Source organism: Octodon degus, unplaced genomic scaffold, assembly GCF_000260255.1.
Source record: "Octodon degus isolate 3935 unplaced genomic scaffold, OctDeg1.0 scaffold00030, whole genome shotgun sequence".
NCBI lineage: Eukaryota > Metazoa > Chordata > Mammalia > Rodentia > Octodontidae > Octodon > Octodon degus.
Genome location: NW_004524606.1, coordinates 12,800,475 through 12,824,203, shown reverse-complemented (window position 1 = coordinate 12,824,203; position 23,729 = coordinate 12,800,475). Strand labels below are relative to the sequence as shown.

Sequence of the window (23,729 nt, the reverse complement as noted above, 5' to 3'; positions counted from 1 at the left end):
TTTCTTCCTTGAGGGCAAAAGACTACTCTAGAAGCTAAGTGGAAGATAAGGTTATGAATGATTGCAGCATTCAGTATGCATAGAAGTATTGAACCTACCTGTTTCTGTGCGAGACCTTAACCAGATGGCCTCTTTTTGCCCCTGTCTTGTATCCCTGTGGCACTCTTCTTATCTTGTGTAGGTGGAAGAGGGAGTCTGGAGAATTTCCACTTCAGTTCTTCAAAAGACAACTCTTACTGCAAGCCTACCCTAGTTTGGGAATTATTTTAGAAGGAAAAGAAGTTCCATCCTTGTGCTTCCCTAGAATCTTCGGTGTCATTTCACATAATCGGTGATTAGATTGACCCTTTTTGTTTATTAGTCCATTTACTCTTTCCTCTCGTTTCTGGAATAGTCTTCCTGCTTTTTGATCTGCGTAATTTAGAAAAAATTTGAGGGAATTTCATTTGGTAGTCAAGACATTTTTATCATGTCTTTTTATCCCATTTAGATTGAAAGTGGTTACTTTGCCATGATTTATTAATAAATCATTCTGTAGTATAGTTTTTAAGCACAGATATTGGATCCAGACTCTCCTGATTTAAATTCCACCCCCTCTACTTACCAACGCTGGGACTTTCGGCAGATTCAGAATCACATTGTGTTTTATAGGATCCACCTGTATGGACAGGATACTGAGTTTATCCAACAACGTGAGAATTAAATGAGCTAGTACCTATAAAGCACCTGACATAGTGCCTAGACACCAGTACACACTGCACAGACAGAAGGCATTATGTTCTTTACTGAACCTAGGCTTTGGTTCCTAGGATTCATGTGTCATGGAAAATAGTTCAACATGCATCTCCTCTACTTTTACTTATCTCCTTTCTATGCTTTCCTCATTGTGGTTCATCCTATGAATATAGTTTAAAGTTTCTCTTATCATTTTTACCCTCTGTCTCTATTCTAGAATGCTGCAAAATTATCTACTTAATTTTAACTTATTTCATTAATTCACCCCTGATCTCTGCACAATTTCATACTAAACTGTTCTTAGAGATTTTAGTATTAGCTGTATTTTTTCATGTCTAGTTATTCTCTCTAGTGGTACATTTTTATATGTTCCCATTCTAAGTTCTGATCATCTTATTTTTTCCTGATGACTTGACCTTCCTCCCCTTTCTTGCTTTGTCATTTTGTTTGACTCTAAAGTACTGGGTAATCTTCCACAATGTTGCCATTTTTAGTTCAGGGATATTGTGATTGGTTGATCTGCATTCATATTAACCAGTGATTTGTTTAATCTGCTCTCAGTTGTAGTGAATATTTTTGCCTTTGGTAATTTTCCATAGGAATTTCTGCTAACCTGTGCAAATGTGATTTTTGTTAACTGAGGTTTAAGGAATATCCATACCTAGCAGCTGTTATTGCTGTTCCCAGGAACCCCAGGGGTAGATTGCCAACCTGGGATCACTGTACCTTTGTATATTGGCTTGATGTAGCCAGCTATATATGGCCAATTTTCATTCTTTCTTGTAGATATGTTCTATAAAGACACTGCTAGCATTGAAGTAGCAAACACTGAACATTCCTCCCAGGAGAAATGCAGGATTAGGTTCTTGTGAATGACATTTTCATCAATCATACAACATGTAACCTTGTTTAATGCAGATTCCTCCATAAGGTTCTTTATATATATATACTTGACTCATTAGTATTGTGCTTATAGCCAACCAAACAGCAACTTGTGCCTAGATGAAACTTATCTAACACCTATGTTTTCTCCAAGGAATACTCATAGTCTTGCTGCATACAGAACACAAGGCAGCACTTCAGCATTATACTCTGGGACTATTTTAAACAGTGAAAAAAAAAAGCAAAATGCTCAAGTCTGTGAAAAAAAGTGCTACACTAAATGTATTATAAAGAAGGATGGCTGTTTATAGTGTGCACACTGAAACTAGAAAGCAGAGCATCACCCTGTGTAGTGAGCACTTGTCAGGAGACAGAATTCTTACCACTTGGCTTGCATCTGTCAGTGACCCTGAAATACTAACCTTGGAGTCACATGTTTTCATAAGTGAAGTTGCAGGTCTGAAGCCCATGGATAATCAAGGCTGACTTAGCTGTGTAAATAATCATGAAATCCCAAACCACAAGAGATAGAGTTTAGCAGATTGAAATTCTACCTGAGATACAGGAGTCCTTCATCACTCTCCATGGTGTCAGTTCCCGGTGGTGAGCCATTATCCAATAATATCAAATGTGAAATTCCAGAGAATAACTGTTCCATGCATTTCAAATTCTACACCTCCTAACTAGCTTGATGTAATTTCCAGCTGTCCAGTCCAGCCTGCTATGGACATGAATTGTACCTTTGACCAGGGTATCCATGCAGCATATGCTACCTGCCCATTGGCTAACACAATGACTTTCAGTTATCAAACTGACATTGCTGTGTCACACTACTTATGTCAGAGTAATCCTTACTCTACTTAATAAAAACCTGACAGTGCAAGGATAGTGGAGTAAGAAATTCATTATACACTACAGAGAGGTTGTAAAGACAGTTCTTCTTTGAAAAGTGAGAGCATGAAAATTTATCTGTCTATCTATCATCTATCTATCTATATAAAGCACAACATAGAAACTATAGGGTTTAATATGTTCCACAGTTTCAGGCATCTGTTGCTCCTACCATTTCTGCCACTCCATCTACCCCCCCATCACAGCCTCATTAAAGAGAAATAATAAACAGATATTTTCTACTCTCAAGCGTGGGCCCATGGCCTGGTTTACCCAGGGCTCAGCCTTTTACGGACTCAGAATATCTTGGTTAATTTCTTCATTACTGGGCAATAACGCTTGCATATTAAAGGAGGAAAGGTTATTTTGGCTCACAGTTTGCAGAGGTTTTAGTCCATAGACCAGTAGGTCAACACAGGTCAGCATGTCAGAGGAGCACAACAGAATAGCAGCTTGTGACATGGCATTCAGGAAACAGAGACAGTTTAGGGAAGAGTTGAGGGAGGGGATAAACCTTTGTGGGGTACAACCTCAGTGACACATTCCTTCAGATCTGACCCCACCTCTTAACAGTAAATCAGGTAGCAGCCCCCATAATCCAATTATCTTTCAAGAGATTTCCCCTTGAATGCCTGAGGTTCAGGTGGCACATGTGCCCATAGACCTCTATGCGAGATAAATGCTCACATCTTAGACCCGAGACCTCATTCCCTGCTTCCCACAGGCACTTGTTAGACCTAAGTTCCAGGTTGCCAAGAACTCACTGTCATCTTCTACAGACCTCATTACACTGCCAAGCAACTGCAGCATGATCCCCAGAATGTATCAGTATGATTTGCAGCTTTCTTTTATTATTCATTTCTGCATTTGATTTAATTTTATTGTATTCTAACATTGCTTGGTAATTTGAGGAACTAGAATTCACTTATCATTCCTTGAGTTTCTATCTTTCCTTTCTTCTTCTTTTTTTTTTTTTCTTCCAATTTCATTATTTAGGAAGGCAATAGTAGTGAGTGAAGCAAACTCTGAGTAAGTAATAAACCAGGAGTAGGATGTCAGGAGGAACAATGCAAGCATGTTCTTTCTAAAGGGAAAATCCAATACTCAGATTTCTGTTTGGGGGTGGACATTTAATTACCCCTAGGTTTATGCTTTCAGTCTTTAATTTTCTGTCAAATTCTAGTCTCAAATAACTTTCTGCTCCTCTCCATATCTCGAGCATCAGCAAACATCTCAAACTGTGATTTCCAAACCACAGTGTTGATTTTCCTTATAAACCTGGTCATCCCTGAGGTTCTCCTCCTTGGTAAGAGATGGCTTTTTTGTGCATTATTTATGCTTGAGTCTTACCCTTGAGCTAGCTGTCTTTGTCTTACAGTCCACATCTACTCAGCACTAAATCTTCCTGATTTATTTTCAGATCACGACTAGAATTGGGCCACTTTTCCCTCCTGCTACTAACCCTTACTTCGGTGAGTCACGCTCACTCTCATCTCCCCTTAGGCAGTGATTGTCCACACAACTCTTTCCAGCACCATCCACACCTCTGTAATTGTTTTCTCTCTGATCTACAGGAAGAATGATCCCTTTAATTTTATACTAGACAAATCTATTTCAGCTATTCAAAAACTCTAATGGTTTAATATAAGAATGGGGGTACACTCCACTTATGACCTTGGGTCCCAAGCCATTGCCCTGCTTACCACGTGCAGTCTGCCCCTTCCCCATTCCTTTCTTACAGCCAGTGCCCTGGCACTTGCCTCCTTTTAGCAATAAGAAGGCCCATGCCTTTTATTTATATATTTTTGTCTTTTTGAGACAGGGCCTGGCCATGCAATTCAGGCTGGCCTTGAGCTCTCTTTGTGGTCCAGGCTGGTCTTAAACTTGCTAATGTCATGCCTCAGCCTCCTCAGTGCTAGAATTACAGGCACACACAGCCACACCTGGCTGGCTCAGGCCTTCCAACCTCCAGGTCAGTATTGTTTGCTTTCTTTTTCCAGGCCACTGCTTCAAAATCACTGCCAAAAAATCACTTTCTGTCCTCTGCACTTGAACATAGCAATGATTCTTAGCCTGAAATTTTGCAACTTTCATTCCTCTTTCTCTTCCCTACTAGACGGAGACTTTGTGGTTCACTGCTGTATCCCTAGAATCTGGCATAAGGCCTGAAATTTAATAGATTCTACTTCAATTTCTGTTCAGTGAATGAAATAATGAGTAAGAATTTGCAGGAACTGCTTTGTCAAAGTTAATCACTTTCCAAGATAAACCATAATCTGTTCTTTACCTGAAATGTCTTCTGAATGTTGTAACTAAGCCTCAATTTTATGAAAACCAACCCTGTCTTCATCAAACAGAAGTTGGAAGGCCACGTACTGAACATGGGTCATCAGTTAGTGATCTTAGGCCTAGGTGCGGAAAGCACCCATGACATGAAATTCAACAGGTTATGTCAGGTTATGAAGGACCTTACTTCCCTCTTCTAAGATATGTAAGATAACATCTTTCTGCTCTGGAAATTGGTAATGTTTCTATATAAAGCGGAAATTGAACATATTGCTATTTCAAAGGGTTTTTCCTTCCCTACCATAAGACATACACATTTTTTAAACTTTTACTAGGTAATAATTAAAAAGCACACTAAAATATGGAAAATTAAGTTTGAAGACAGATTAAACAAATGCAGGAAGTTTTAAGAATGAACCCCATTGTGACTAGCTGTTATCAGAAAAGAAAAGTTACCAAATACCAATTAGCTAAAATTGTGTTGTAATTAGTGGGAGCCTCATTTGTTGTGTTATAAGCACTGCTACTTCTTATACATAAACAGTGCAGCTAAAAACGCAAATTTTATCTTTGAACAGAAGTGACTTTGATGAAGTTCAAAGCTGCTTTGCTCTGATGGCCTAAAATCAAGTTAAAATTAAGATAAAAGTCTGTAATTTAATATGCCATTCAAACCACATATTTTTTTGAACAAAAGGAAAAAACTTTTTAAATGAACATAGTACTTTTCAACAAAGAAAGGTTGTGAGTTTTGTAAACCAAGATTCTATAGAAGGCAACATTATTTTGGCAACTTCAGCTTTTATATTTTGTGGTTTTCCATATAAAGGGGATGCATTTGTTATTTGCCTTTAGAATTACAAAAATGTTTATAAGGTCATTGCAGATATACTAAGGTATTCATAGCAGCACAGTAATATTCAGGTTCCAAGTTAGAGTGAGAATATTCCACTGGCAAGTACCTCAACCTAAACTCCACCAGGGTTGGGTGCTTCGTACTCACCTATTCTTACGCCTTTGAGGTCTGCGTATGCAAGTGATTGAAATGAAGTAGACAAAATGACTGAGATGTTCAGATTCATCACAGTATTTCTAATATATTTTCTTGTAAGACCCGATTGCATTATTTTCTGTCCTAAACCTCATATTGAGCTGGAATCCTGATGAGTAGAGCATTATTCTAGACCATTGAAGTTGGTTGGATTTGCAACCTTCATTGCTAAGGTCTTCCTTTGACAACCATAGGATGTTTCAGTAAGTGGCCCAGTCATAATAGAATATTTGCAAACACAAAGCATTCTCACTATGAGGTTCTAAATGTAAGTGTGATTAAGCAAAAAGATTAGAGACTCTAGGGCCACACTATATGGATTTTTTCAGGGAGTGTTTATTGAATATTTCTATGCACTCATGATTCACAAAAGGCTTGCTACTGAGAAAGATCTTGCGTTCATAGATCCAAGGGTCTAATGGAGAACAGAATTTCATCAGATTAACAAATTTATACAAATTATGGCTTTTCCCCTAAAATCTCTCCTTGGCAAAGTTCTAAGTTATTCTTCATAGCTCTAAGTTATTCCTTTAAAAAATGGAGAAAACTCGCATGATCTAGATGTGAATAAAGACTCCTTCAGTACTGCAGTGAGGTTGAAGATGTCATCAAATAGATGGGCAGAAGTGGTCAAAGGTTATACAGCTCAAGTTCACCTCAGCAATCTCTTTGCAGGCAAGCACTTAGAGACTGATGAACACAACCCCATTTCTGATTGATGAAGATAACTCTAGCTATTCTGTGGCAACTGGATCTGTAGGGGCTAAGAACATAAACAAGAAGACCAATACAAATTTGGAAAATTATTACTTTTATTGATACTCTCCATTGCTTATTTTTCCAATCCATTGCTTACTAAGAAGATAGAATGTGGCAATGGATTGGAGGTGGGGATTGTGACATGTTTTACTTATAGATGACAATAGTGTTCATCAAGATAGGTAACATTAAAGGACTGTTCCTGTCTTTGAGGGTGTGAGAAGAATGGTGAGTGACTTATGGAGGCTATGTGTTTGTTATTAAGCATATTGATTCAGGAGGACTGTTTCACCCACTCAGTTTAGTAACAGAATGAGTAGTCAGTCCACACTGTCTTGCTTATTTCACTGAGGTCTGCTGGGTGGAATCCACCCAGCACTTCTTTTTCTGGTGATATGGGTTCGCTCAGGTCTGCCCGCAACATCATGGAAGAAGGATGACTTTACAAATGTCCTGCCCAGTGGAGTCGACTGTTTCTAATTCTCACATAAATGATACATGTTTCATAGTACACCCATAGTAGCAGGAGATGTGGAAATCTGGGACAGGGGAGAATAAGTTTGGATTTTTATAGTAATTTTTAACATATAGTTCACATCCCATGCAATTCTCCACTGACAGCATACAATTTAGTGGCTTCTCATATATCTTCACAAGGTTGTGTAACTGTAATGCCCACAGTTCATTTTAGAGCCTTTGCATCATTCCCCACAAGGCTGTGAACATAACCCCTCAAGCTCCACTGCCCCTCATGGCTGCTACCTTAGTCTTGGAAACCACTGATCTACTTTCCGTCCCTATATACTTGCAAAATCTGACTATTTCATGTAAATATGGATGACACAATATATAGTGTCTTATGATTGTTTCCTTTCATTTAGTGTTATCCTTTTGAGTTTCATCCATGTTTTAGTATTCATTACTTTATTCTTTTCTGTGTAATATTGCATATTTTAAAACATATTGTGTGCATTTTACCTGTTCACTTGTTGATAAACGTGAAGGTTGCTTCTACTAATTTGACTACAAATTTGACTACAAAGAATAATCTGCTATAATCTTTTTAAAGTATGCTTTTCTGAAGACATAATATAAATTTTAGTGGACATATACCTAAAGCGGAAGAATTGAATATATATATATATATATATATATATATATATATATATATATATATATATGATTTCTTCTTTATAAAATGTTATGAGGCACTGTCAGAATGTTTTCTTTTTTTTTGGTGGAACCAGGGATTGAACTCAGACCCTTGCAATTGCCAGGGAAGCACTTATTCTACTGAGCCATCTCCCCAGCCCCACTGTCAGAATGTTTTCTAAAGTAACTTCACTGAATTATGTTTCTATCACCAGTGTTTGAGGGCTCCAGTTTTTTCACACTTGGTGATCATTTGTCATTATTTGTCATTATGATCATCTACTGAGTATATCAAACTCTGGAGAAATATCTATTAAGATTCTTGACCACCATTTAATTGGATTTTTTATACTTTTGAGTTATAATAATGGACACAACTCTTTAAGCCTCTGAAGTTTGTTGTTAGCTTTCTTTAATTAGTAGGTTGGCAAGTCTATCTTCAAATAGAGAGACATCTAACAGGGTTCAAATAAAATACTCTTCTCCTCAGATTAAAATGCTAGAGTGGAACAAATCTGAGATTAAAGTTTGTACTTTATTCTAATCTGGACATAGAAATCACTAGTTTTGCTCTGTGCTTGGTTTCTTTATTTGTGTAGAAAGCTCAGGCACATAATCTACAATACTCTATTTGTTCTACATTCTGTAACGTTTACCTATACTGAAAAGAATGAAACTAATTTGAATTGTTTCTAGATTTGAAACAGATAATAGCTTTGGATGAAGAATATTTTCTTTATTTTGGATGAAGGGGTGGGTGTGTGCGTGCGTGCGTGTGTGTGTGTGTGTGTGTGTGTGTGAATTTAACAGACATCACAGTGACACAGTGTGGTTTAGAATCCTCCTGCCTCTGCTCCCTTCCAGGCCGTACTTGTTGAAATTAATGACTAAATGACAGGCTTGGGAACTCTATTCTGGGGAGATGGTGGAGTTTACAGTTTGGAAAGTAATGGCTGCTGAAGACTCCTGTCATGTGCGTGTGGCTGTGAGTCACTGGAAGTGGCACTTGCTTGCAGTAACCACAGGGTTGGTTCTCTGGAGAGTCTGGAAATTTCCCTGCTCTTGTGTCGAACTGGTGTATCATTCATGGAAATACAATTCCTTGTTCATTATGGAATTTTGTTTTGTTCTCTACTGCCATTTTGTCTTACCAAAATGATTTTAGCGACAGCCAGAAATAAAAATTGAATCGATTAATTCAAATAATTCAGATAAGGTGTTATGTCAGGAGTATTGGCCTTAGAATCAGGCTCTCTCCATCAATAAAAGCTGATTAGTGACTATTATTTGAAATTGAGTAAGTTAGTCTTGAGAGTGATGAAAATATGCCTGGGGTCTGAAGATCCGAAAGATTTCTGATTCCATAATGACATGCACATTTTATTTTTTTACTCAATTTCATTACAATTTAAATCTAGCGTTAGTGCATTTTAGCTCCTTTACCTATATCATTTATAAATCATGCCACACTTCCTGAGTCAACAGTTTGTTTGAGATTTCAATAGCAGGTTTTTTTTTAACTTTCTATTAAGTGTTATTTTTGAATACAAAACATGCTGTATGTATCTTTATGGGGATCAAAGGAACAATACTGCTTAGCTTTTTACAAAGCTGATCTTGTTCCTTTGAAATTGAGTGTAACTCTGTAAAACGTAAGTCCTGTGAAATGCTGGTTCACTGGAATCAGTATCCCAAAGATTAGAAATGCCCTGAGGCTGCCAACATCATCAGCCCATTTGGCCCTTTGATTAATTGATTTTCTTCCTTATAGGTATTTTTGTTGTTGCTGTTCTAATATAACGACATTATAGTCGAAGTAGACTGAATGCTTCTCAAGACAGATCAGAGTTATGTGGTTGAATCTAGATTCTTACTTAGAAATAATCTGCCTGTTGCTTTGTTTTACTTTCTATCTTTGGTCACTATAGGAATGTTCCTTTATTGCTGTACTGTTGGATTTTTTTTTTAAATCACATTTTAAGTTCTCTAAAAGCAATTTTTTGGCTGTAGCAGAAGTGTTATGTTTTGTGTGTGAAAGAAAGTGTTGTCTGATAAAGCAGCAGCTGCTTGGGTGGTATAGAGAAAGTTAAAACCAAATGGCTTGTGAAAGGGCTAGAATTGAACTCTACCCTTTAATTTCAGATAAAGTATTATTATGTATGTGTGGTGTTTTATAGTGTATCGTGTGCCATAATGTGCAGGCTGTTGTGCTCTCCTGCTGTAACATGCTAAAAATATGCTATAATTTCTTCTTCTACGTGAGCACCTATTTAATTGAGTCCTGATTTAATGCTCATCCATTGCACTGCTGTGATTCTATTTTACAAATGTTGGAAAATGTCTTTAAAATCATACTTGAAATCCTATAATTTTCAGCATAATAATCTCCTTTGGAAGATCTTTTTCCCTTTCTGTTTCCCCATTTATTTTTGTTGCAGTTAGAATTGTGGATTGAAAAATTAAAGTGGCTTTGATAAAAGGGAAATTTTCACTCTACATCTTTTCCTAATTCTACATTTGTATCTCTTTTTGGTGAGTTTTTAATGATATGATTTGCAAAAGATATCCATCAAACTTTTTTTTTCTTTTGTGAATTGTATACCTTAGTTCTTTGGTAAAGCAAATAATATGTTTTAGAATACACAATATTCTAAATATACAGCTTTTTAAGAAATTATATTTGTTATAAATTAAATTTCAGAACTTTAATTTTGAAATTCCCCAAGATAAGGTTTTAGCAAGTGCAATATTTCATCACTTTTATTATTTAATTCAGTGGAGTTATGGATAAAAATCTTCTACATTGAGCACTCATCAATTTACCTTCTTTATATGTGTTTGTTTTAATGAATACACTGAACATGTTTCCTAAAAATATAAAATATAAGGGGCTGGGGAGATGGCTTAGTAGAATAAGCGCTTGCCTGGCAAGCTCAAGGGCCTGAGTTCAATTCCCGGTTCTGAAAAAAAAAAAAAAAAAAATATATATATATATATATATATATATATATATGAATGCATACTCACTCCAAGTTATCCACTAGACATACAATCTGTGATCTTCAGATAAATTTTTCCATGTTAATAGTCTTAAACCTCCCTTACAAAAGATGTTAATGAGAAGATATTATGTAGTCTGTATTTTCCCCGCCATTACAATGGTTATATATCCCAAACCACAGTAGTAGTTTCACTGTAGTATTGTACGAATTAATCTAAATTTCATTACTTTATTTTTATCTTCCCCTTGTAATTGATATGCTATCCATGGATTTTCTAACACCACATTTCAGTGTTGGTAACAATTTAAAATGCTCTTATCCCAAGTAGGCCCCCACTCCTTTTTCAAGGAGCCTGATGTCCACTCAGACTATGCTACACATCCTGACATGTTTCTCTTCTCTCTTTATTACATCCTCCTAACTTCTCATAGCTTCTGCTAGGACTCACTTTCCCTCTCATCAAATGCTTCTTTTCTCCTTGTTTCTCTCCTTCAGCCACATTGGTCTGTCTGCTCAGACTGCTTGTTATGGAAACTCACATTACAACGAGTTCAAGTGCTATGGAGTGTGTCAGCTGCCCACAAGGAAAAGCCTTATGTAAACTGGCTGCAGCCCTGGCTGGTTCCAAGGTTCACATGATGCAGTGAGGCTTTGAGATCTCTCTCCAGCTTTCACCCCTGCCCACCACACTCTGGGGCTGCCTTCATCTACAGGGCCATTGTCTGTGCCTGCCCACTTCTCAAGCAGACACAAGGAAAAGAGCTTACTGCTGCCTCCAATTTCAGACACAGATCCTAGGTATACACCTTATTCATTGGCACAGGGGACCTTCTCTGGACCAGCCTTGTGACCTTGTCCAGAGATGACAGCAATTGGCTGCTCCCCATGTGGTCTGTAGGTTCTGAAGGGCTTAAAGGAGAGGGTGTCATGAAAATTAAATAAAGGTACTGTACAGCAGAGGGTGTTGATGGTGCACCATCAGAGCAAATATCCCATATAACAGAGAATTGCTGTTCTCAGAAACATGACTCTAAGAAAGATATAAGAAGGAATTTAATGCCACTGAAAACAGTCACCACTTTATTGCATAATTCCTCATTCAAGAATACCAGCCCAGAAAATCCACTGTAGTGCTGGTTGGTTAATTTGGACTCTAATTCAGTTGTTACCTTTTTTCTCCATTTTAACCTTGTATTATATTTTTTGCTTCAATTTTTCCCTTAAATCATGTAATAATCCCATACTCCTTAACTGATGTGTGAATGTGAACAAAATGGTAAAGCAAGTTAGATATGATTTTGTTTCTCCTGGCTCTCCTCACCAAGGTATCCTTTAATATTCTTTGTATTTCCAGAATAGAGTACCTGGCCTAGGGAAAAAATAATTTTGAAAATGAATTACTACTTTCTAAGGGCCTGCTGTATACAAGCTATCTTGCTCCAGTGCATCTAAGATACAATTAGTTTTAGTAGGAAACTGACATTTTCAAAGAAACAATAAAAGCGTATACATACACTCTTGGCTAGCATCCTGTGGATTGTGTTTTCATGTTCAATTGCTGTATGACACAATATGGATTTCTTTGAGTAGTTAGCTTTCACAAAGTGTCCTCAGGGTCTAGAAAGATTTCCATATGTGCTTTTGATTGGCCTTCTCTGCGCCATGGGCTTTGGCAACTGGATTTCACAGAATGTCCTTCCACTCGCACTATTTAATTTCAATCTCCAACTTGATCTCCTGCCTTTGTGCTATTTTGTTATGGCCCAGCTCTTATATCTGTATGTATCATCAAGTTTTTAACCGAGCGATAAATCAGAATACATTGGTTTGAGTTCCAGAACTAATTTTATCTGAAGACTAGAAGATAATATATTCAGTTGAGAAATAGTAAATACTGCTTAATAAGATCTCAGCTATGTTTTTAGATGTATTTTGTATATACTATAGATAAAAACAGATAAATAAGATTTGTTGAGCATTTCTTATAGACTAAGTACAGTGTTAATAAAACCCTTTATATGATCTTCTAGTCTCTAAAATAACTTTAAACAGCCACACAGCTAGCAGAAGACCCATATTCTGAGGCCTTTTATTTTTCATTTGAGAGTCCAAGCTTTAACTACTGCATTGGTTTAGACCCTAGAGGAATGGAACTATCAAAGGCATTTAAGCCACTCCTAAATTTAATAGGCACCTGATACTGGTTATAGGTTCTTTTGAGATGTCTGTTTACAAATTTCGTATGTGTTAAATATAACAGAAACATTTAAACCAGATAAAAATACATCCTTGGCTATAAACCATATGACTTTTCCTCATGTATTTTTGCTTTGAAATTCAGCAGTTATGTAATATGGATTGATTTAAAGATGCTCACGGACAAGAAAAGATTATTTAGACAACAGCATCGGTTCATTAAAGAGAAAGTGAAGGGTTTGAATAAGATGTGCGGACTCTCCAGGAGCTGTTGACCTGGAAACAAAACAACAACAACAGAAGACATGTTTTTCAGTTTCAGTAAATGACTGACCAGCAAACCAGCCAGAACAGTGTTAAGCTTGAAACATAACATTTCTAAGACAGTCCTGTCCCTGCTGTGAGGTATGTCTGCATGAGGTGCTAACTCATTTGACATCTTGTACGGGAAATTTGGAAACCTGAAAACCAATTAGTCTTTCCTGGTGGCATTCAGAAAGGAAGCCGGCCCATAATGAGGGAAAGAACCATGAATTCTAACAGCAGGAGGCCAGGATAGGTGTGCATCCATCCTCTGAGCTGTCCTACTACCTATATAATCAGCTTTTAATCTTCCACTTTCACTTACTAACATGAACTTCAGTCTATTTATATTGGAAGTATCTATCAATCATTTGCAGATATTTGTAGATACTAAGCTCTATGAGAGAGACAAAAGGAATAAGCCACAGGTTTTTTATGTTCCTACATAAAATAAAAATTATCAAAGTGTAGGGATTGTGCAAATCAAACATGCAATGGATCAGGGTTATTAGAGATTTTCATTGTCCCAATGATTATGAAGTCATTTGATTCTTCCATATATATATATATATATATATATATATATATATACTGTTAAGACCTAAGTTCAATGGCTATGCTAAATATATATGAAGGACATAAAAGCATGCTTTATTCCCTTAGTTAAACCTTAGTTTTAACAGGAAAGGCAGACTTATATAAAAGGAACAACCTTAAGAAACAATAGAAACTTAGAGATAAACAATGCATGGTAGGACATTAAAGGCTTTGTCTAGGAAATATTGATTGCTTGGATTTATAAACATATAGATTTTTCTTAAGTAAATAAAGTAATGATAGATTTTCTTAAAGATAATAAAGGGATTAAAGATGAATCAAAGAGCTTTTAACTTCAGGAAGTTTAATGGAGTTGAATAAATTAAATGTTCTATATTTTCAAAAATTCAAGATCATAGCTATTGATGTAATCCTTACTTTAATATTTATAAAAAGACCATGGAAGTCTGGGAGACTCAATAATGGTAGTATGGAAGGAGCGACCTAGTAAATAGTATCCTAAATAATGTTAAGGCTTTGGAGTAGGACTGTTCGTCACCTGACATCCATTACTGGGATTTACTCTTCAGCATTATTTTTCCCTCTGAAACCCCATATGAACCTTAAAGCCAGCTTCCCCCCGCCCCCCGGAACCGGGGATTGAACTCAGGCCCTTGCACTTGCCAGAGAAGTTGGGATTTACTAGATGGTATTCAATCTGACTGTCCTAACTGTGTGTTCGTGTCATATAGATCATTAGAAAGTTAAATATGAATGTTCCTTTCGATTTTTATAAATAATATTCTATGAACTAATCTTTCTTTAAACAGATACAAGGAAATAAATATTCACATGAATGGAAAGAATAGTTTTATTTGGGTACATTGTACACAGAGGACAAGGGTATGAAATAAGATTAGATGACCTAGATCTTCTATGCCACTGAATGGAATGCGAGCCATAATTACAGGTAACGAAGAAGTCCTGAATCACAAGAAGACAAAATTTCTGTGACAGAAATTTTAACCTGTCAAGATCTTATGATTTAAGACAGATTAGATTTTATCTAATCTCTCTAGGAAAGATAAGCCTTTAGGAAGGATAATTATAAGTTTCAGAGGAAAGAAGTAGGAAAAGAGGTGAGTTGATATCCATAGTAAATATATGTAGAATAGACTCCAGTGAATTTGGGTAAGGGAGAAAAAAATGTCAAGTCAGGATGATACTTAGCTTTTGGATTCCAAAAAGGAAAGATGGAAGAGTAGTGCTAGCTAGAGAGGAGCAAGTAGAATAGAGTTTTGTTCCATAAGGTATTTGTTATATTATCCAGTAGCCACTATTTTAGTTGTCACATGCACTTAGAGGAGAGACAGTTTTAGTTGTGACACATGACTATTTTTGCCTCCAAGGATGTTCTCATTTGCAAGATAAGTCATAGCAGAAGAATGTAGGAAATAGGTCACTGGCAGAGTAGGGTCTGACTACAGATAAACACTAGGTCTAACTAACAGGTTAGGAGATAGAAGTAAATACAAAGAGATGAGGTTAACATGATCTGCAATGCAATAAGTGGAACAACACAGTCATTGTTTCCCACAACAAAGAAATGGCAAGATGTAAGGAGCAGGAGGATAATGAAGAGGAGGACAGAACTGCTACAGACTTGAAAGTTATGAGAAGTCTTCTAGTCTGTGTGAAATCCTGTGCATCTATTTCTCCATACCTAGTAACTATAGACTTTGGAAATAATTCGAAGAGGCAAGCAAAAAGGAAATGTGGCAGGAAGACAAACTTATTTGGGAACTCAGAAAATGAGGGAACAGCAGCAGGAGTCTTACAACCTCCCCATCGCACAAAAGAAGCTGACCCAGATTAGGTATTTTTAGCTTCTCAAACTAGTGACAGAAAATAGCCCAAAGAGCTCATTAGCCTCTCAGGCTGAATAGGTGTCCCCGTGACAACATTAGATGAACTTTGGAACAATGGAAGAGGGACGTTTATATAGAACTGCACTAGAAATGATCACCAAGGGAAACACTTTCTTTCCTCACCAGTCTCTGAGAGTTTCTTCCTCTGCTGAGAGATTTGGGGGTGATGGGTAGGTGGAACCAAAAAAAAAAAATAGCACTATAGCATGCACCTTATCTAGGAATTCTTTTTCTTTGTGTGGCATGTGATTCTTTTTCCTTTTCTAGGGGCATCCTTGCAGGAAGAGGTACTGGTAACAGATTCATAACTATAGCAATTCCTGATGAAAGACAGGGGTCATCATCCCTCATAGGCAGGAGAGATACTATCAGAAATGACCAGTTTGGAAAGTTATAGACTTAAGATTTCTGTGTCTCATCACTGAAGTTGTTGTGGTTTTAAATATGGACTTCTCCTCTTCAACGTCAGGCAGCCTTTCTCAGAATCAGTAACAGCCCCAGAAGTACTAGATAGACCAGTTCCAAAAACCAACAATATGAAAATTAGACTATCATTGTCCCAATGTGGGCAAGACCAAGTATTCAATACTGCCCACATTTGGTGAAATACACAAATATAGAATGTTACGAAACAAATCATAAAAAGGGGAAATTGAGAAATATAAACACAAGGGTACATCCTAATTAAGCTTCTGAAATTTAAAGATAAAGAAATACTATGAGGGACTGGGGAGATAGCTCAGTAGAATAAGCGCTTGCCTGGCAAGCTCAGGGTCCTGAGTTCAATCCCCGGTTCTGGGAAAAAAAAAAAAAAAAAAAAACCTATGAAAGCAAGAGGAAAGAAATAACACTCTTCTGTAAAAGAAACAAATACCAATAAAATTGAAAGAAAAGTTGCAGGGCTGGGGAGCTAGCTCAGTGGAATAAGTGCTTGCTTGGCAAGTGCAGGGTCCTGAGTTCAATCCCCGGAACCGCAAAAAAAAAAAAAAAAAGAAAAAAAAAATAAAGGCTTGCTTTTTGAGGAAAATTAGTAAAATTTAAAAGTTGGTTATGACTGATTAGAAATAAAAAAGAAAAACACAAAATAATCAAGAGTAGACTATAGGTTATCACTACAGATCCTACATTTTATTATATTTAGTATGAAATAAGGGAATATTACAAACAGCCTTTAACTAATAAATTCAACAACTAAATAAGTAATTTTGTTCATAAGTTCAACAAATAAATAAGTAGATTAATTACTTGAAAAAATTGCCAAATTACAAGTAAAAATGAAATAAATAATTAAAATAGCACTTTATTAGTATAGAAATTAAATTTCTAACTAGAAACCTGCTCCAGGTCACAAAGTATTATCCAAAAATCTCTTTGAGATATTAAAAAAATATTTAACTGAGAATATATGCTGAATCTTACAGTGCTTTTTGCCTAAAACAGAAGAGAGATAATTCCTCTCTATACCTTTTTAAAACCAGGACTAAACTAATTGCAAAGCTAGACAAGGTCATTAGAGTAAAGGGGAAATATTCCCCAACATCTCTATGAAATTAGATTCAAAAATTATCAATCAAATATTTATAGTTACTTTACAAAGTATAAAAAGAATTACATATCATGACTAAATTAGTTCAAAGTAGGTTTATTCCAGAAAGGGAAGGTTGGCCAATCATTTGAAAATTAATCAGGATAAAGTATCTTATTATAAAATTGAGAAAGAATCCATATGATCTCGGCAGTTGGCACAAAAAATAAATTTGACAAAGTTGAACACCCATGTTATAAGTGAAGATTAATCTCTTCAATTTGAGAGCAGAATATCCAAAATTGTACATTTAATATCATATTTAGTGGTAAAAACGTGAACATAATCACTGACAGATTGGAATGAGGCCAGCAATGTCCATTCTCATCTCTCCTATTCAATGTAATACTATGAAATCTAGCCACAGTAGGAGCAAGGAGAAGAAATGAAAGGCATACTTATTGGAAAAATAAAACTTTAGTTTTAGATAGTATCTTTAAAATTCTGAAATAAATATAAAAATCTCCTGGAACTAAGTTTGTCAAAACCATCTAAAAGATTAAGATGAATAAATTTTAACATGATAACTGTGACCTGGTAGAAATCAAAATTATGAAGAAAATAGCAATTATTATTGTTCCAAGAAAACAAAGTACATAGTTATATACTTAAGCAAACATACAGTAAGTTTATTCTGACAAATGTATAATACCGATAAAAAATAAAATAAATAAATCAAATAAATTAATGGAAAACCACACTGTATACATAAATTAGAAAACATGTTCGTAGTTTGCCCAATGTAAAAAACGATGTCATTCTTCCCAAATTGTTACATAAGGTTAATGCAATTCCTAATAAATCTCTGTGAAATTTAGTTTCTTTTTAAATTTGTTTTATTTTTATTTGATTTTAGATGTAGAACACATTATTTAAAAAATTATATAGAAAGTTACAGGTGATAAAGTAACTAAACTAGTGTTGACAGGAAGAATAAATTTTGCAGTAATAAAGACTATATTACATTGGTAGAGAAGTAGATAGATTCACAGACCAAGTACTAGAAAAGGGAATCTAGGCTGGGTATATAGCTCTGTAGAATAAGCGCTTGCCAGGCAATTGAACTCAAAGGACTGAGTTCAATCCCTGGTTCTGAAAAAAACAAAAAAAGAACAGAATAGAATAGAGAATCTAGAAATAGACCCCTAAGTACATTCTCGACTGTTTTTTAACAAATATAAATAGGCTGCTCAATATAGAAAGATAAGCTATTTTAAACAAATGAGTCTGGAACAATTGGATAGCAACAGGAAAATAAAGGACTTTGACCTAAATGTCATGCATTATACAAAAATTAACTGTAAATAAATAAAAAAACTTAAATGTAAAACTGTAAAACCAAAACCTCAAAGCAAAACAAAGCAAACTAAACCCCAAACCTCAAAGCAAAGCAAAGCAAACTAAACCCCAAACCAGGAAAATCCCCAGTACCTGTGCTAGTTAAAGTATTATCTGTAAAGCTGTACAATGTACTTCTAGAAAGTTCGTATCAGTTGCTCTGGTACTTGAAACTTTTGTCTTAGGTGCAGCTATAAAAGCTAGAGTTATTGAATATTTCTGAAATAGGTATCATTCTGTGCTCTAATTGGATAGTTGGGGCCAGATTATTAGTAAATTTTTTAAAGTTTTATTTCTTAGATTATAACATATATTTCCCATATTTTCTTATGTCTTATCTCAATTGTATTTTATCATGAAACTATAGTTCCCTCAATCTTTCTAAAATCTGTACTATTGCCCTCAAAAGCTCTAGGAAAAACAGAATGAAATTATTTAAATCTAGGGCTAGATAACAAGTTACTAAACTCAACACCAAAAGCGTGCTCCATGAAAGGGGATATATATATATATATATATATATATATATATTCCTTAAAAAATTAAATAATCTTTTCTTTAAGGTAAAATATTGGAAGAGAATGAAAAGATTCTTTAGACAGTGAGAGGAAAATATTGTGAAGTGCTATGTTTGATAATGGTAAATCTGTTAACTGAAAAAAGCACAGCTTTTAGAAATAGCATTTAAGGTGAAATAATGAGCTGTTTGAATTTTCTTTAAAGCATTGATTAAAAAGATAAAAGTCAGAATTTATGAAACCTAATTAAAAGTTGATAGGAGATAGTGAAAGAAGGCAATGCCATTGTAGCATGTAGGCACACCACCTTAAAGGTTAAAGACAGCTTTTAGCTAAGAATCAGATGACAAGTAGGGGTGGAAGGGAAGTAGAGGCTAGCCAAAGAGGGAACAGAATGTGTACTGTGGGAACAGTACCAAGTGGGACATTCAGAGGCATGAGAAGATTGAGAAGATGCTTTAGAGATCAGCAGAGGGGCCTGAGATTGCTGAGACATGCAGAGCAGAAATTTTGTAAGCCTTTTCAAGAAGCCAAGTCCAAGGGAAGTCACTGGCGAGGGGTTCAGACTGGGACACACAGGGTGAAGGTTACACTTGGAGGATCATTGGGGCCACTTGTTAGAATAGGTTCACAGTGGTTGGCTGAATAACAAGGTCAGCGCAGAGATCTGGGCGCATTGAAAGCAAAAAGGAACAGAACCTAATTAAAGAATGAATTAGCGAGAGAAGGGACATGTGAAGAATGACAGAAGAGTCCCCTGGGTCTGGAAGAACATTTGGTAGCGAAAGTAGTGCAGGGAAAAGAGAACAAAATCCACCAAGCAAATGGCCCAGGCTCTCAGGTGCAGAGATGAGCTGCAGTGTGTTCAGTGTGGGAAGCCTGAAGAGCACTCAGTCAAGAAGGCCTTTGCCTGGCATTCACCCCAATGAGTAATTTTAGTGACCTTTTACTGAATAAAATAATTGAAGAGATCTGTAGTGACACTAATAGTTTGCACTTAGTCTGCAACTTGCCGCTAAGAGAACAACACTGGAAATAGAGCTAAGGTTGTTGAGTCCATGTGGCGGTGGGGTTTGGAACTGAACAAACCACTGTTTATAGATCTCAGTGTGGGCAAATGCCTCTGAGACACAGTCAAGATACAGAACAGTTCCATCATAAAAAAATATTTTCTTCCACTCACACCTTTGTCGCAGCATGTCCTCATGCCTCATGGTAACTATGCCTCTCTGTTTCTACCCTGCCTTTCCTGGGAGGCCGCATAAAGGGACTCATACAGTGCCTCATCTTTTGAGTCAGTTTACCTCTGTAATAGGAGAGTAGCTGTAGATATGTGTAGACACGTGGGCATGCCTGTGTTCCCACAAAACTACTTGTGAGCACTCAAACCTGTTTCATTAATTTTCACATATCATGAATCATTTTTCTTTTCATCTTTTTAGCTACTTAAAATGTGAAAATGATTTTAGCTGTCATGCTGGACAAAAACAAGTGGCAGGCTAGATTTGAAGATTTGGTTGTAATTTGCCAGTCCCTGAAATATTAGCACACATACATAGGAAATCTTAAAAGCCATAGCCGCTTTTATTAGTGATGGCTTTACAACTTTTTGAATCTAAAGTGATAATTAAAGATTAAATAGGAAACATAACTCCACTACAGATATGTGTACTTTGAGCTCATCATTTTACCATTGCTCTATTTCTCAGACTATAGATTGGCTGATAGATTCATCGGTGGTCCCCATTTGTCACCATTTGCGTGGGACACTCAGCGTCTGCACCCGGTTATCTGTTTTCTGTCTAACTCATGACTATGTGATCATGATTACATTCACACGCTTCTTCATGCAGATGAAAACACATATTTCTCTGCTCAGCTTCAGCTCATCAGCCAGTGTGGTGGATGTTGAGGCAGACTCAGTGTGCTTGCAGTTGATTCTCTTTAGATGAACAGAATGGTCTGAAGACAGGTAGGTCTCTTTTGTTTCTGGGTTTGGTGTCACATATAGTTGTGTTTCATCTAAGTGATGAAGAAATCAAAACCTAAGGCAATGAGTAGTTTCTTCATAATTTTTCAGGCTGTCCAAAAGCCCAGAAGGAAATTTGCCACCTGAATATGAGTAGATAGGTCTTTATAGTAGTTCCTGACCTCTATACAGTTCACAGTGTAGCTTTTAATTCTTAGTTTCTTTTTCTTTCTTTCTCTTTCTTTCTTTCTCTTCTTTCTTTCTTTCTTTCTTTCTTTCTTTCTTTCTTTCTTTCTTTCTTTCTTCCCTTCCTTTCCTTTCCTTTCCTTTCCCTTTCTCTTTCTTTCTTTCTTTCTTTCTTTCTCCTTCCTTCCTTCCTTCCTTCCTTCCTTCCTTCCTTCCTTCCTTCCTTCCTTCCTTCCTTCCTTCCTTCCTTTTTTTTGTATTTTAGGGAAAGGTCTACAGGGTGTTCAGGGTCTCACTACTAGATTGGACTCATAGTGATCCACCTGTTTACAGCTCCCCAAGAGCTGGGATTACAGGCATACGCCACCACACCCAGTCTCAATTGCCCTCTCAGCATGCCCTGGGGACAGGCCCAGGGTTCAAACTCCCAGCTCCTGTGCCTGCTTGCAGGAGCTTTAATCTTGCTGTCCAGCATCACTTACATCACACTGAGAAGTGAACCCCTCAGCAGGCAGAAGAATACCACACCCCCATGCTCCTGAAACCTCCCCAGAGACCCAGCTGTGTGCCCAAGTGGGGATGGATATGAGGGGATCTGGAGCTAAAGCGTAACAGCTATGGCCCTTGTTCCTGTTTTACTCTTGAGAATACTGGATCACTGATGGCTAATATAAGTTTCCTTATGTATATGCTTGACCATAAATTACAGATTCAAAGTGTGGCCAGTTAGCCATAAACCAAAAGCTATTAACTGTTTGCCCTGCATATCTGACCTTTAGATTTTTCTTCTAATGGAAAATTATTTTCTGAAAACATTTAATATTGAGTATAGTAACCATTTGAAAACCATCAAAACACTTTCTGTTGCCTTCCTTTCTAAACTAGTAATGCCTACCCTTTGTTTCCACAAGGTCAATTACATAATTCTGTTTCTCAGGACTTTGCAAAAGGACTTTACACAATACCAGGTTTGACCCAAAATGCATGAGGAAAACTTCAAAGAAGCAACCACTGGTGCCTCATCTTATTCAAAAGCTTTGTACTTCAAAAGGAATCACCAGCAGAGTGAAAAGACAACCCACAAATGAGGATAGAGTTTTAGCCAATTGTCACTCATACATACAGAAAATTGAAAAAAAAAAATCAGATCTTCCAAATTCATAGACTCAATCCAGAAATGGGCATCTGAGATGAATACACACTTCTCATAGGATGAAATACAAATGGGAAATAAGTGTATGAAAAAATGCTGAACATTGTTGGTCCATTTGAGCAATGCAAATTAAAACAACACTGAGATTCCATTTCACTCCTGAAAGAATGGCTCATCATCAAGGAATTAGCCAATAACAAATGCTCTAGGGTTTGTGGGAAAAAGAAACCCTTTTCCACTGTTGGTGGGAAGGTAGACTGGTGCAACTACTATGGAAATTAGTGTGGAGATTGCTCAAAAAGTTGGGATTAGAGGTCCCATTTAACCCAGCTAGTCTGCTTCTGATTAGCTTCCCAGAAGAATTAAAAACAGACCACAGCGATATATGTGCACAAAGGCTTATGACAGCATAGTGTGCAATAACTAAATGCTAGAAACAACCTAAATCCCCATCAGCTGAGGAACAGATAAAAACATGTGGTGAATTTATACTACTCAGCCATAAAGAAGGATAAACTGGAGACTTCTGTCCACAGATGGATGCAACTTGATACCATCCCTATTAAGGAAATAAATCTCACTCATGTACACATCATATTGCCTCCTTAGTGTGAGAATTTGAAAGAGTAAATAAATTCTAAAATGTACAATGGATCCTGTGAGATGGGAGGAAATTGCTAAAGAGGAAAAAATAGGCTGAGGGAATGGAGAAAGAAAGAAAGAGAAAAGAGAAAAAAATGAAAGTTATGCTGCTAGTAGCATTTAGTTCATAGAAAAGCAAGATTTTTTCTAATATTGATTAGAGAAACTTTTATGCCCATATCTTATATCCTGAGTAGCTACTTTAAAGGTAATAATATATAGCATATTAACTGTTATTCTCTTGTCATCTTGTTGAGATTTTGCTTTATCTTTGTTCTATAAAATAAAAAAAAATCAGGTTCTCATGCTACTAAAACAAAATGGACTATAAAACTAGATGTCAATCTAGTTAATCTAGATGTTATCATAAACAGATAATAGTACATATATGAAAGAAATTTTACAAGCAATTTTTATTGAATTATTTTGTTTGTTTTATGTTAATGCATCTGGAATCTATATTAAAATTTTAATCTATTTGTCTCTTGAATATACACTTAATAACTTGTAATTTTAATATAAATGGAATATTTCAAACTCTCAGGTAGATGCAAAGAATACCACATTTTCATTGGCCAAAAAAGTTTTAAGCTAACTCATAAAAAGCAGAATTTTC

At 36.3% G+C, this 23,729-nt stretch overlaps 1 protein-coding gene across 2 annotated transcripts in view; it reads left to right on the top strand.

Annotated features, from left to right (window-relative positions):
• The window catches only part of Cntn3 (contactin 3), a 264,165-nt gene that overhangs the window by 61,248 nt on the left and 179,188 nt on the right, over positions 1-23,729 (top strand). Inside the window, exon 1 of one of the 2 annotated variants that reach the window (XM_023713332.1) lies at positions 21,091-21,135. The exons of the other annotated variant lie outside the window; for it this stretch is intronic. The gene's annotated coding sequence lies outside the window, so the exon portion shown is untranslated. Of the gene's footprint in view, positions 1-21,090; positions 21,136-23,729 lie in introns of those variants that run through there. 2 annotated transcript variants of the gene reach the window in all.